At 40.1% G+C, this 15,367-nt stretch overlaps 1 protein-coding gene across 2 annotated transcripts in view; it reads right to left on the bottom strand.

The window, feature by feature from the left end:
• The window catches only part of HTR2C (5-hydroxytryptamine (serotonin) receptor 2C, G protein-coupled), a 259,938-nt gene that overhangs the window by 225,236 nt on the left and 19,335 nt on the right, over positions 1 to 15,367 (bottom strand). Inside the window, exon 2 of one of the 2 annotated variants that reach the window (XM_021079477.1) lies at positions 968 to 1,029. The gene's annotated coding sequence lies outside the window, so the exon portion shown is untranslated. 2 annotated transcript variants of the gene reach the window in all.

Raw genomic sequence — 15,367 nt, 5'->3', positions numbered from 1 at the left:
CTTCTATTTTTTGATTATCAATAATGTATACAACAGACATTCCCGACCCTATTCCATCCCTAACTTCTCTCCAATTTTCATAGAGTTCCACTTTCCACTTAATTTTTGTGTTACTTAATTTTGTTTATATAATGACTATATATTAATTTTAAAATGATTCTGTTAAAATTTTACTGTCAAAGTGAGTTAACATCTATGATCTTATTGATTCTTCCCCCCAAATTATTCTAAAAACATTTAGTGGTATTCAATATATGTATATGACTCTGAGAACAATCAAATTTAATTGAGAATCACCTGTGCACTTTGGAGCTTACAACAAGGGTTCAAATGTTGACCTCCTTACCTAACTTATAATATATTTACCCAGTCAAATAATCGTGTTCAGGAAGCTTATAGAATGCAGAGTAGTCTATTCTCTAGAGCAGTGTTTTTCAGCACTTGTAACTTGATACTTGCTTTTGAGAAACAAAGTTCACAGTCTTCCCTCTTATTCCTCCTGAGATTTTCAGTTTGATCCATTAAGAATATTAAGAATATTTGCAAAAGCTTTGTTTTCTGAAATTTATAATAAGAAAATAATAACTGGATATCCTATGTCCCAGTCTTGGATATAAGTTTGTTTTCTTAGGGAGAAAATAGAACATTCATATTTTGTCTTCACTAACCTAATTGTTCTTATGCTATCTATTTTATATTTATTTAATATAAAGTCAGATGATGATTAACACTTTGACAAGGGTGTCTGTTCAACACATTATTTGATAATAAAATAGACTTTTTTTAGGTTGCATTAAAATGTCATTTACAAGTTAAATGGTATTCTTCTTTACATGGTAAGTCAATAACGTCAAATGTCTTACTAGTTCAGGGGTAGGACTAAATTAGCCAAATAATAGGAATCACCTAAATATAATAGTTAATCATTATTGCAAAATACAAGCTGCATGTTTATGGGTATACTTACAATTATTTTTGAAGGATGGGGATTCTTGGCCTACAGATGCTCATGGATATTGGCTGATAACCCTGAAAGGAAACATTTAGAAAAATGCAATAAGAACTCTGTAATAAGGTAACTATTTATACCATTCATTTATAAAGCATAACTGAAAAGTAATGAGGCTGATATTCATTAGTGCCAGAATATAGTCACATTTATATAAAATAATTAAAAAACATTAGTATAGCAGGTATATATATATATATGTGTTAGTCCTTCAGTTAAAGAAGAAATGAAATATGAGTCAAGTATTATAGATCAGCAAAATTCTAAGTCAAATATTGAGTTAAAATATAATTTCACATCAAATTACTACAGACCAGGAGTAGTTAAATGCTATTTTACCCACCGATATTAAAATGATACTAGGATCTGGAAAAGGAAATAACATTTGAAAAGATCACCGTTTCAATATCAATTATTTTAGAAGTATCAATTGACAGTATTTATTTTGGGATGTGGAAACAAATTTAAATCATATATTAGCTAGCTACACTTTTGCAGTAGGACAAATAAATTTGAAGTAACAACATTAATATTTAACATGTTTTAAGCATAAAAAATTTCCCAAAGCACATAAAATATGCAAAACATCTTAAATACAATGATTTTTCTTAAACTATATAAAGCTGTGGGAATCCATTCAGAACCCCAGAGTTGGTGTAAAGATTATTTGAAGTTGAAAACATTTTGAGATTCAACAGATGCAGAAAAAAAAATCACTTGGAATTTCTTTTATCTGACTAAAAGTAGCAACTTCTGGCTACCATAAATCCTCTCTCCAGGGGAGTTTTATGGCTCTGAAGATGGAAAGACCACTCAAATCTGTATAGACAGACATTACCACAATCTTATCTTCTGTCGGTTCTTCCAAAAACCCATTTTTCTTTCCTAATGAAGACTGTTTGTTTTCCCCATAGAAGACATTCCTTACCCTTCCCTTTTCTCTTCTAAATTAAGAATATATGCCTTTAACTTGAACCATTAAACAAGCCAATTGCTTTCTTTTTTACTCCTATATGCATATGAAATAAATCTTTTAGTCCTTTTAATTTCTCATTTGTCTTAATTTCCAGGCCTCAGTTATTAAACCCAAAAGGGTAGAGGAAAATTTTTTCCTCCCCTACAAAGCTAATTCTTCAATTCAGCCACGTAAGTAAGATGGTGTGATGTAAATACCATTTCTAATGTAATGGGAAATACATAGGAAATGTTAATTATATTATTTGAAGATATTAAAATGTTTTTCACTGATAAAGTTATCAATATGTTAGCATGTTTGAAGCATAATACAATATTAATGTGAGAAATTTTAAAGCCACAATTTAATTTAATGTAAATACCCCTTTAATCATCCAAGGTAGAATGGAATATAACCACATATTGTTATATTTTCCAATTCTTATGACAGTAAATAAAAAATAGTTCTGAGAGTTCCCGCTATGGCACAGTGGGTTAAGAACCTGTCTGCACTGGCTCGGGTCCCCAAGAAGCCATGGGTTTGATTCCCTGCCTGGTGCAGTGGGTTAAAGGATTCAACATTGCCGCAGATTTGGTATACGTTGCAGCTGCAGCTTGGATTCAGTTTTTGGCCTGGGGACTTCCATAGGCCGCAGGTGCAGCCATTAAAAACAAACAAACAAAAAAACTTCTGAATTCAAATTAGTGAAAAACAAGGATAAAAGCTTTGCTATTTTAATCTAAATTTCAGAAAACACATTTAATGCTATTTAAAAAAAAAAGTTGACCCAGCATTTTCTTATCTCTTTTACAGCTCCAAATAATGCAATGTTTTATTGAAATAACTATGTGAGAACACATCACATTAAACCTCTATTTTAATGAAATAGTAGGGGACTTATAGTATATAAAAACATTTTGTTTTCATGAAAAGGGTTGCTAAACTGGTTCTATCTAGTATGTTTCAAGAAACAGAGGTGCATAATTAATAGGAATCTTTGAACAATGATGAGACGTCATGCTTGGTGATGAAATTGGTGGCCAAGTTATTGGTCCATACAATAAGAATTATACATCGTAATGCAGTAAAGTACCAAACCTTTTAATATATTCTACCTGTTCTACCTGGTGTAGCTCCCACTTAATTTTACCTACTTGCACAAGTTACCCTTGCAGGGACTTTAAAGTTCGTGGTCAGAGGACTACTGCCAATGGAATTACAGCCTCCTAGTGGCTGACTGTGAGTATTACATCTGAAACAAGTGAGCTATGATTGTGGTTATGCTATCTACTTATAAAGGATTTATTTCAGGTTCCTGCTCCCACCCCTTGGGGAAGGATTTGAGATAATGAAGCATTTCTGCTTCTTCATAAAAAACCAACTAATATGATAGTTAAAACAATTTCTTCAAGACATATCACCTGGAAATATATTTTCTTATATTTCCAACATTTTAGTGTACATTTCTAAAATTTTAATTAATGTTGAAAAAGTCTGGAATACCCTAGGAAAATTAATTTTTTTCTCAATATCTGTCTCTTTCTTTAACCCTACTTTTTTGCCCCTCCCCCATGACCACGACATTCTCTAATGTTTTGCTTCTATCATTTACTCTCCTTTCCCAGTCTTTTTCTCAGCTATTTATACATAAACCTGAGATATACTTTATTATCAATGTTCTCTCATTTCATGTATATATCCATTTTTTTAAATAGTTATGTGTTTTAATTCCCCCATGATTTCGATAGAGTTTTCTCCTTTGCAGGCTAGTGACTCTAGATAGAAAAGAAAGCTGCTCCTGAGCACAACCTCACTCTATCTATCAATGCAAACACTGTGCAATTCCCTCCTACAAAAATAGCACATAGGATATTTCTGAATTTCACACGTGCAATCTTATTACCTCTGAGGCTATTTATAATTGACTAGTAACATTAAGGGTAATTTTGTGATTGTTCAAGACAGATTTTATCCTATTTTTCCTACAAAAATATGTTTGGCTTTCAGCCTATCCTGAAAAAGGATATTATAAAACAGTAATTTCAATTCAAAATTGTACTTTAAAAGTCACATAAGTGTAGGAGAAAATGTCCCAATAAAAAGGTAGAGAGACCCCTGTCATGATGACTAAGCAAAGTCCAGCCAATGGCCCCAACCACCCCTCCCCCACGCATCTGCTTCTGTAAACTAGTTTCTGCATCTACTACCTTGCCTGACCGCACTCTGGTCTGACCAGCCAAGCATGGACCTGGAAGAGGTAGCCCACAAAAGCCTTGTGAAACCCTTCTTCGGGGCTCAGACTCCAGAGAGCCATCTCTGAGCCTGCCGGCGTAATAAACCTGAGTTCTCCAACTTCCCGAGTGCTCGCTTGGTTTCTCGCCGGGTCAGAGAGCTGATATGCTGCAGCCACAGGGCTGCTGGAGCTGGTACACTAGAGCCACAGGGCTGTCACTAGAGCTGGTACACTACAGCCACAGGGCTGTTGCCAGAGCTGATATGCTGTGGCGCAGGGCTGCTGGGCAGCTGCTGTAACATTTCTGGAGGCCCCAGCGAGATTCCAACCGTTCTGGCCCCTAGAGCCACCGGAACGGAGGCAAGGCCGCCCGGAAGCCGGGGATTCTTGAACCGAATGAGGCAGCGTGCCACCCGACAGTATTCCGGGTCCTCCTTCGTGAGCGGTATTCCTGACTCCTGGGTGACCAAACCCCGACCGGACTCAGTGGAGAGACGGACCAACTCACCAGGAAGGAAGGGCATTCGGACAAGGTAAGGCCCGGGGCCAACCCCAGTCAGGTCCTGCCCTCAGAAGAGGGGACTGATCACCCCCTTAGGGAGACTCTCCCGGTTGGAAGCTGTGCCTGACTGGAGCAGTAGTCCTAGTGCTCCAGATCAGAAGGGGAAGAACGTCTTGCTTGGGTAGAGCGACTGTCAGGCATAGTAGCCGATTGAAAGTTGTGCTCCATCGAGCTCCTAGTTAGGGACTCCCAGGGAGTGGGAAGCATTGCGATAAGCTCTGAGTGTGTGTGAGAGTGAATGAGCAGCCTGATTCACTTGCGCTTGAGGTTCGAGTTTGTGGCTCCACGGTCTTAGCGGCTACGGAGTCCAAGTGGGTCCTAACCTGCAGTTCCGTGGTGACCTCACACGGCTTATGGCTGAGGTGGACTCTGAGGGTTCTCTTCCCTCCCTGTGAGTCCAATCCAAGCTCGGGGCTTACACAAACCAGCCAATTGCTAAGAGGCACCTAAACTCCTGAGAGGGGTGCGGTCAGGCAGACATCTGAATGGCCACCTTCTGAGAAGGGGGCACCCTCCCTTGTTTTGTCTGTGACACCGGCACAGGGAAGCCACATGGGGTGGGACCTAACCCAGAAGCCCATGAACCAGAGACCCCTGTGCTCCCGCCATTTGGGCCATAAATTCCTCAGAGGAGATAATCTAACTTGACCTTGCCCCTGGGCCTCCAGGAACTCCCAGCCCAGATTCTAAATCAGCCATGGGACTGCTCATTTTGTCAGTTCATGGAGGCCCAGGATCTGAGTCAGGGAGACAAGCCTGTTACCCCCGGCTTAGTTCAGGGTATGGAGAGGATTGGGTATGAGGTCCCCTGTCCTTTGCCCAAAACATTAGAACTTGTCTGAGAGTGCCTTCCTGAGACTGAGGGCCTAGATGGATTAGAGATACTTGCAACAAAGCAGGTGCTCTCCCCGGTCATGGAGCGAGCTGAGTGGCAGCTGTCTTACTTTCAGGAGTGGTGGAGGCAAAGCTACTGGGGATACCACCCACAAGGTCAGAGAAGGTCTCATGATATCAAGCCATAGACAAGATCCACAGAAAGACACCATGGGTTCGCCCAAGTCTAAACCCACAGTCCTAGACTGTGTGATCAAAGATTTCAAAAAGGGATTTTCTAAAGATTATGGTGTAAAACTAACCTGATCTATCATTTCCTTTGCTATTACCTCAAATAGAGCCATGGGGGCAAAGGAAACAGACCTCTAGATGTTAAGGCCACCCTGAGTTGTTTCCATGACTGTGGGGGAAAAGGAGTTCCTAACTAGTATTCATCCAACTTTTGCCAAGTGTTTAGCCTCAGAGCCTGGGCATGTCAGTTTTGCTTTTTGCTATTTACTTTCACCCTCGTTGGAGAAATCGACAGCTGGTTCATCCAATGTACCTGTTAACTGTGGCTTAGAAACTTTCCTAATATTAATAGAGGGCATGTCAGAGAAAGCATCTTGGGATTCAAAAACTCAGGGCAGGGCCTGTATGCCTGGGTTTTCTTTACCTCTGTCCAGAGACAGGCAATGGGCAGGGAAGTTGGGAAGCGAGGCTATGCTGGTAAAGAGTGGTTAATTCCAGTCAGCCTGAGGTCGGATGGGACATTTGACCACTAGTGTCTAGCTACTCCATATAAGAGAGGGGACACCCTCACATAACCAAGAAGGGAGGATAGGCACTGGATGCTGATCTTTTCTCTCTTTTGGATGGGAGCCACCTCCTCAAGCCTGGTGCACGGCTCAATAGCAACTCCTCTGACATGTGCCTTGAAGAACTGGAAAAAGTTTGACCCTGAGACTCTGAAAAAGAAACGTTTAATTTTCTTTTGCACAAAAGCCTGGCCACTATATAATCTGTCAGATGGAGAGCGATGGCCATCTGAAGGCTCTCCAGCTTATAATACTATTCTCCAATGAGACCTATTTGATAGACGAGAAGGGAAATGGTCAGAGGTGCCTTATGTCAGATCTTCTTTACAATGACGGAAGACACTACACTGAGGAAGGCTTGTGGACTTTCTCAGTACATTATGCCAACTCCCTCAGGACCTAGGTGCCCACCATATCCTGGCCCAACTGGGTCAGACCCTCCAGAAGTTAATCAGCCTTCTCCAATACCGCCCAAGGCTCCTCCTCTTCCCACTCCAGTGCCAAAGTTATATCCCTCTCTACTCCCGTTACAAGAAGTAGGAAACAGAGAATGGGGAGAAAATACAGCTCCATATCCCTATTTCACTTCAGGACTTAAGGCAAATAAAAACAGATTTGGGAAAATTTGCTGACGACCCAGATATACTGAGGTCTTTCAGGGTCTCACGTGGTCCTTTGAGTTAGCCTGGAAGGACATCATATTATTAGTAAAACAGACATTGACTATAGTAAAAAAAATACACAAAGTCTTCAAAACTGCTCAAAGCTGGGGAAGATAAATGGAATGATGCTGTAAATGCCAGAGGCAGATTAGAAGAGGAACGAACAAGATTCCCCACAGGGTTTCAGGCAGTTCCTATGAACGATCCCAGTTGGTCTGCTGATGAGGGCGATAACCACAATTGGCATAGAAATCATTTTATTACTTGTATAGTTAAGGGATTAAAAGCCTGTTAAAAACTATCAGAGGTTTACTAGGGGAACAAGAGAGTCCATCAATTTTTTAGAAAGACTCAGAAAGGCATTGAGAAAACATATACCAAGGAACCCAGAAACAATGAAGGGCCGAATAATTCTTAAGGATAAATTCATAGCTCAATGGGTGCCAGATATATGGAGAAAGCTCCAAAAATTGGCTTTTGGCCCTGATCAGGACCTGGAGCACCTCCTCAGAGTAGCAACTCAAGTATGTTATAATCGGAGCCAGGAAGAATGAAAGGAGAACAAGAGGAGAGACAGAGAAAAGACTGAGGCTCTAGTTAAGGTGCTACAGGGAGTCAACCTGGGAGTTTCCAAGGTGAGAGGATTAAGGCAGAGACCTATGCCCAGAGCCTGTTTCCTCTGTGGAAAAGAGGGACATTTGAAATGGGAATGCCCCAAGACTCAAACTACAGCACCTAGGCCATGCCCCATATGTTGAGGAGATCACTGGAAGAGGGACTGCCCCTGAAGATGAAGGTCTCTGTGGTTGACCCCTCAGGCCCAGGATCAAGACTGACGGGACATTTTCCATAATGGCTCCTGTCCTTATCACCACTCAGGAGCCCTGGGTGACTCTAAATGTAGGAAGACAGCCTATTGACTTCCTCCTGGACACGGGAGCCACTTTTCAGTCCTCCTCTCCAATCCTGGGCCCCTCCTTCATGAATCTGCCACATTCATATTTCTGGCAAGCTGGTTACAAAATTTTTTACACAACACTTGAGTTGTGACTGGGAATCCATTTTCTTCTCTCATGCCTTTCTGATTGTGCCACAGAGTCCAACTCCTCCTTTAGAAAGAAATATCATGTAAGAGGTTAAAGCCTCAATTCACATGGCAATGGAGGAGTTCCCATCATGGCTCAGCAGAAACAAATCCAACTAGGAACCATGAAGTTGTGGGTTCAATCCCTGGCTTTGCTCAGTGAGTTGGGGATCCAGCGCTGAGGTGAGCTGTGGTATAGATTGCAGATTCAACCTCTAGCCTGGCAACCTCCATATGCCATGGGTGTGGCCCTAGGAAAAAAAAAAAAAAGAGGCACATGGCAATGAAGCCTCATCAAGGTTTATGCCTGCCTTCGATGGAAGTATATATTGACCCAGAAGTCTGGGCCGTAGGAGGAAACATAGGAAGAGCAAAGAATACTTAACTGGTGGAAATAAGTCTTAAAGATCAGAATTTATTCCTTTGCCAAAAGCAGTATCCTCTGAGACCAAAAGCATGACAGGGACTTATCCCAATTATAGGAAACATAAGAGAACAGAGATTATTATTATTATTATTATTATTATTATTTTATTTTCCCACTGTACAGCAAGGGGGTCAGGTTATCCTTACATGTATACATTACAATTACAGTTTTTCCCCCACCATTTCTTCTGTTGCAACATGAGTATCTAGACATAGTTCTCAATGCTATTCAGCGGGATCTCCTTGTAAATCTATTCTAGGTTGTGTCTGATAAGCCCAATCTCCTGATCCCTCCCAATCCCTCCCCCTCCCATCAGGCAACCACAAGTCTCTTCTCCAAGTCCATGATTTTCTCTTCAGAACACAGATTATTAATTGAATGGAACAGCCCTTGTAACTCTCCTATATTGGAAGTGCAAAAACTTAAAATCGATTGGTGCCTAGTGCAAGACCTTCGTCTAATAAATGAGACACTTGTCCCATTACATCCAGTGGTGCACAATCCCTATACTTTTCTTTTACAAATTCCAGAAACAGCAGCATGGGTTACTGTATTAGATTTAAAAGACGACTTTTTTTTCTGCATTTCCTTGACTAAGGCTTTGCATATGTAAATTTTCAAAATATGGAAGGTAACTAACTGACCAGAATTAATTTTAGGTTCAGGTAAACTGGGAAATATTCAGTATTAAATTAATATCTTAAATTAGAATTGAAGTTTGCTGATCTAATTAATACATACATGTTGTTACAGCTGTCAACATTAGGTATAATATCTTATCATACCTAGGTTTAACAGAAGTCAAATGAGACACTGAGACATCAGTTACTAAACAGAAACTAAAGGTATTTAGAATGATTAATCAATATGATCAGTGCCACCCTGAGACGGTCTGTATAAGAAAAACATGTATTTTTAGAAATTATAAAGGACAGTCCGTGGTTGCTTCAGAAAAGTAGAATGTGTGTATTTTCAATATAGAAGGAATGAGGAATGGAATTGCATGTTATTAAGGCAAAAGAAAGATAGTCTGTCTTCAGCTGATTGCCTGGTTGGAAAATAAGGGACAGACTAATATGGACACAGAAAGTGATACAAGGTGTGTGGGAAGTGGACACTGAGAAGAGAATTTTGTGCATGGTGGGGACTGGGGACTGTTTAGAATATATTTGAGTAAGTTAACTTTAAAAGTAAGGTGGTGCCATAAATCATACTGCTCACGAGGACATAAGGTAGCTTTCAATTACATGCTGACCAAGGCATACAAATATTTCATAACCAGCCAGAGAAATCAGAAAAATCATAAAAGTTACCTGGGCTATTATAAAATCTAAATGTTGTATTCCTGATCACAAAATATGTCTAATTCCTTGCTAGATCTTCAATGGTAGATTCACGAGCTGTCCTATCCAGTTCCAGCTTTTGGAGCTGCCCTGTGGAACCAGCTGACCTCCTCCTCCTGGTGAAAATATTTCTTCACCATATTCATTGTGATTTTGATCCTGTTATTCGGACCCTGTATAATTAATTGTATTTCTCGCTTCATTTCATCCTGATTAAAAGCTATCACCCTTCAAATGTTGATATAAGAGGTACCCAAAACAATGTATCAAAGTCCACTTGACCGTCCCATGAGTGGAGACCTAACTGCTTTCCCTAACGACGCCCCTTTTCAGCAGGAAGTCAGAGAGGTCATCGCTCCTTTTCCCCACAGTTAGTCTCCAACTCGTGGGGGGGGGGGAATTGAGGCAGAATATTAACTCAGGTAGTCAGTGTAGGAACATGGGCTTCGATACATTCTTTGATGTGGCTCTTGATTAACATTTGTAAATTAAGGGTCGCATAGCAACCCCAACTGCTATAAAGGTTACAGGTATTACCCCATGGATCCATCACACAAGAGTCAAGAAGGCTGCTTCTGCTGCTGACATAGACACCTGGGAGGCTGTACAGCACCTCAAGAATCCCCTCAAGGTCAAGTTCCAGAGACTCTCTTCGCCATCGTCAGAGAGCACTAAGCCCTGCTCTGGCCACCCCTGGAAGCTGGTCAGTCTACGCACAGTAGAAGCTTGAGGAATTCCACGTAAGACTTAACCTGAACTCATGTTCTGATGAGAGATGTTAGCCATTGAAATCACCCTAACCCTTGTACTTGAAGTCAGGAATTGGAAGAGGGCCTAGCTTGCTTATTTGTGTGGCTTATCTTCTGACTTCTGGTACATTGGGAGTCCTCCCCATCACCGGTTGACAAACATAATGAGGGGGCTCTTCACCCTAATAATAGCCTTTATGACCAACAAACAGATCCAGATTCCCCCACCCATGGAGTTCAATAGTGTCTCAAAAGTCAAAATTGGTATACAAGACTGATTGTTGGGCATGATTGCACGAGAACAACCCCATAAGGGTACAAGACGTTGAGGTCAAGGCTCACCCCACAGCCATAGAGGACCTCATCAAGCTGGAGGGAACACCAGGTGGGTTCACCTACACATTACACACAGAGGTAAATAACAGTGCCAACATCCACACCCTGCTCTCCAGCACCAGCACCACCAGCAATCCAGTAGTCTGCTCAAAGACCTAAAATTGGAGCATGCAGAACCATGAGGATACCTAGAACGAGGCTCACCCATGGAGATAATTAGCATGTTAGTGGTAAAACAGCCTCTCTTTTCAAAACCGAGGGATAGGACATTCTATCTTTAGAGGATTATTTTGGTTTGCTGGAGTACCTCTGTTAGAGAGATCAGTATTTAACCTGACTATAATGGTTCCAGAGTCTTGGAAGGCCACTGTAGCGGCCATAAAAGCCCAACAACAACTGGACTCCTGGTGGAGGTGGTATTACAAAACAGGAGGGGACTAGAATTACTGACAGCAGAAAAGGGGAACTCTGTCTATTCCTTAAGGAAGAATGCTGTCTTTATGCCAACGAGTCAGGAGTAATCACCGGCATGGCACAGCGATTAAAAGAGCAAATAACCAAGAGGAGGAGAGAATTGGCAGAGTCTTCAAACTACTGGAATAAGATCTGGAACTGGGCTTCATGGCTCCTACACTTAACTGGGCCTCTGACTATACTCATCATTGCCCTCTTGTTTGGGTCCTGAATTCTTAATGCAATTACTCATTTCATAACCACATGAATAGAGTCTATAAGGTTGCAAATGTTAGTCAGGACGTGGTATGCCCCCCTGGACACATCACACAGACAACCTGACCTTTAAAAAAATTGATGCTTGCTCCAAGAAAGTGGAAAAGCATTAAGAGGGGGGAATGTAGGAGAAAATGTCCCAATAAAAAGGTAGAAAGGAGAGACCCCAGCCATGATGACTAAGCAAAGTCCAGCCAATGGCCCCAACCACCCCTCCCCCACGCATCTGCTTCTGTAAACTAGTTTCTGCATCTACTACCTTGCCTGACCACACTCTGGTCCGACCAGCCAAGCATGGACCTGGAAGAGGTAGCCCACAAAAGCCTTGGGAAACCCTTCTTCGGGGCTCAGACTCCAGAGAGCCATCTCTGAGCCTGCCGGCGTAATAAACCTGAGTTCTCCAACTTCCTGAGTGCTTGCTTGGTTTCTCGCCGGGTCAGAGAGCTGATATGCTGCAGCCACAGGGCTGCTGGGCAGCTGCCGTAACATAAAAACTCTGTGAAGATTTAATGGATAAGTTTCCTGCTTTATTTTTCCTCAGTTGAAATAAAGGGGGGAAAGTAGGCTTTTAGAGTGGAATGTCTATCAAAGAAATGCCTATCTTAATGGCTAAGAGTTATCATTAAAATGCCAGTACTCAATCCTGTGCTGGATGAGTAAATGCTAACATTACAAAAGAGCTGAATGTACTTCTTCAGAATGACATGGATAGTCCATATTTAAAAAGAAGGAGTTCGAGTTCTCTTGTGGCACAATGGGTTGGGGATCCCACCTTGTTACTGTGGTGGCTTGGGTAGCTGCTGTGGCAGAGGTTTGATCCCTAGCCCAGAAACTTCTACATGCCATGGGCACGGCCAAAAAAAAGGAGGGGGTCATCTTTCACTCAAGATTAAAACACGACTGTATCTAAACTGAAAGGTACCCTTTACCGTCCACTTTGATTTTTTTTTTTTTTTTTGTCTTTTTGCCATTTCTTGGGCCACTCCCACAGCCTATGGAGGTTCCCAGGCCAGGGGTCCAATCGGAGCTGTAGCCGCCAGCCTATGCCAGAGCCACAGCAACTCGGGATCGGAGCCGTGTCTGCAACCTACACCACAGGTCACGGCAACACTTGATCCTCAACCCACTGAGTGAGGCCAGGGATTGAACCCGCAATCTCATGGTTCCTAGTTGGATTTGTTAACCACTGAGCCACGATGGGAACTCCTCCACTTTGATATTTTAAAAATCTACTTTAATGAAGTATATTTTACATTTAATAAAATGTACATATTTAAAATATAGTTTGGTCAGTTTTGGTGAAGCTACCTGTGTAATAACCATACCAATGAAGAGAGAATGATTCCAGCCCCCGCTCTTTTGTAGTCACTCCACCCCCTAACTCCAGGCAACCACTTTCTTACTTCTATCAGTACAGATTATTTTTGCCAGTTCTAGAAGTTCATATAAATTAAACCATACAGTATATGTTTCTCCTTTCTATTTCTTGTCTTTTGTTCAAAACATTTTTTTCTCTCTTTCACTGAGTTTTATTTATAGACTGTTTAAAGCAGGCATATCCACTTGCCTTATCCTGTTGATTTATTAATTTAAATATTCTTAACTTTCTCCTCAAGTTACCATGGATTCTTTAACATCTCTATCTCTGTCTAACATGATTCTGCCTTTTAAACTTATTGTGTCATGTCAATGAGACCTATGGAGTGGACTATTGGTGACACTTGGAACAATGAGTCAGAACTCCAACAGAACACGACAAACCAAAGTAGTAATTAGAAAACACAAAACCACTTGGGAAATCTTTCAAATACAAAATGATGCTTTTGTGTGTGTGGCCACATCCATGGCATATGTAAGTTTCCTGGCCAGGGACTGATCTCATACCATGGCAGTAACCAGAGCCACAGCAGCAATAAGGCCAGGTCCTTAATCCACTGAGCCACCAGGGAACTCCCTAAATGATGCATTTTCTATCACTTCCTCATATTTATCACAGTGGAGACTACCAAAACATTTTCTAGTGTGTAGAGAGCATAAATATTAAAAAAAATTATTAATAACAAGTATTTGGAGATGTAAATAGGATTTTTAATATAAATTTATATAAAATTTATATATTTTATTAGATATTATGAGATTGCCTTAATGGGGAGTATATTAAATAGTAGATATCAATGTGTTATCTTGGGTAAAAGATCCCAGTTTTTATATTCAGGTTGTATGTACAAAAAAAAATTTCAATGTTGGCAGGTAAAACGTTTACTAATTGAAAGTTCCTAATAATGTGTTATGCTACATTGGTATTGTAAAAGAATAGTGCATAGCCAATCAGAAGAGAGGCAGATTTACTTCATAAAAATCTTCTGAATATGTGTAATTTTAAGGATGTATGTTCCATATTACAGATTTAGAAAAAAGAGATGGCAAGCTTGAATCAGGGCCTTTAATGGTATTCAACTGCAAATAGCACATACACAAAAGTTTTCCAATGTAAATTCCTCATTTCTTGAAACGATAGTCATATCTGATTGGATATAATGGAAAAATGAAAGAAATGGACTAGAAATTTAAATTTCCTGAATTTGAAACTTAGGTGTCCCCAATCAATTGCTTTTGAGCAGGAGTACTTTGAGGATGCTTCCTTTTTATTTATTGTGCAGGACTAAAATAACATTGAGTAACAAAAATAAGGATAATAAAAGCTCAGATACAAAATTTTATTACATTCAAACATGTGAAACAATTAAGGTTTTAGCCAGATAAGTCAAAGACCCTATTGCCTGGCTCTAATCACAAATTTTCTTTTGCATTGTTTGCCAACTCTTAATATAAAACAACCTTTCTGACATTCCCAGCAAGTACATCTGTTAAAAATTTGCCAGTTTTCAGAATCAGCAAATCTAAAGTGACAGAAGAGATTTCTGGTTGCCTCAGGATGCTGGTGGGGGTGGGGGGTGGCAAAGAAACTAGGGAAATGGGGAGTGACTGCTAATGTGTATAGGGCTTCTTTGAGGGATGATAAAAATATTCTAAATTGTGGTGATGGTTGTACAACTCTATGAGCATACTAAAAAAACATTGAATTGTATGCTTTAAAATTGGTGAATTATATAGTATGTGAACTGCATCTCAATAAAACCTGTGAAAAAGATTTTGGGTTAAATCCATTACTTCAAATGAAAAATCAGATCTTAAAATAATTTTAAAAGATAGACTGATTTGTATTGTTTAAAAATCTGTCGGGGAATACATTAATTTTGCATAATAATTGTGTAAACATTTATACATCTAAGGATCACGAAAGGTCAGGTTTTAATTAAAAATAACTCTAATATCTATTTTGTTTGCTTGTGTAAACAAAATGCATCATTCTGTAGTGATGTTGAAGCTGGGGCAAACATTAAAAAAAACTAAAACAATGACAAACATGGCAAGACAACTAAAACATTATGAAGTCTTACTTTAATTGAATAAAATACATTCAAAGGTCAGTTTTTATCTGGCCTTTTTCTTGCATAAGCAAATATTTAGTGTTTATATATAATGAAAATGATGTGAAGTTTTCTATTTGAGATGATCCTTTGATCTTAACACCAAGTAATACATTCCAATGACTGCTCTGGTGAGGAAAATGTCAAGTCTCTAAG

This window comes from Sus scrofa, chromosome X, assembly GCF_000003025.6.
Source record: "Sus scrofa isolate TJ Tabasco breed Duroc chromosome X, Sscrofa11.1, whole genome shotgun sequence".
NCBI classification, from domain to species: Eukaryota; Metazoa; Chordata; class Mammalia; order Artiodactyla; family Suidae; genus Sus; species Sus scrofa.
The sequence above is the reverse complement of the archived record's forward strand: the minus strand, read 5'-3'. Positions and strand labels throughout refer to the sequence as shown.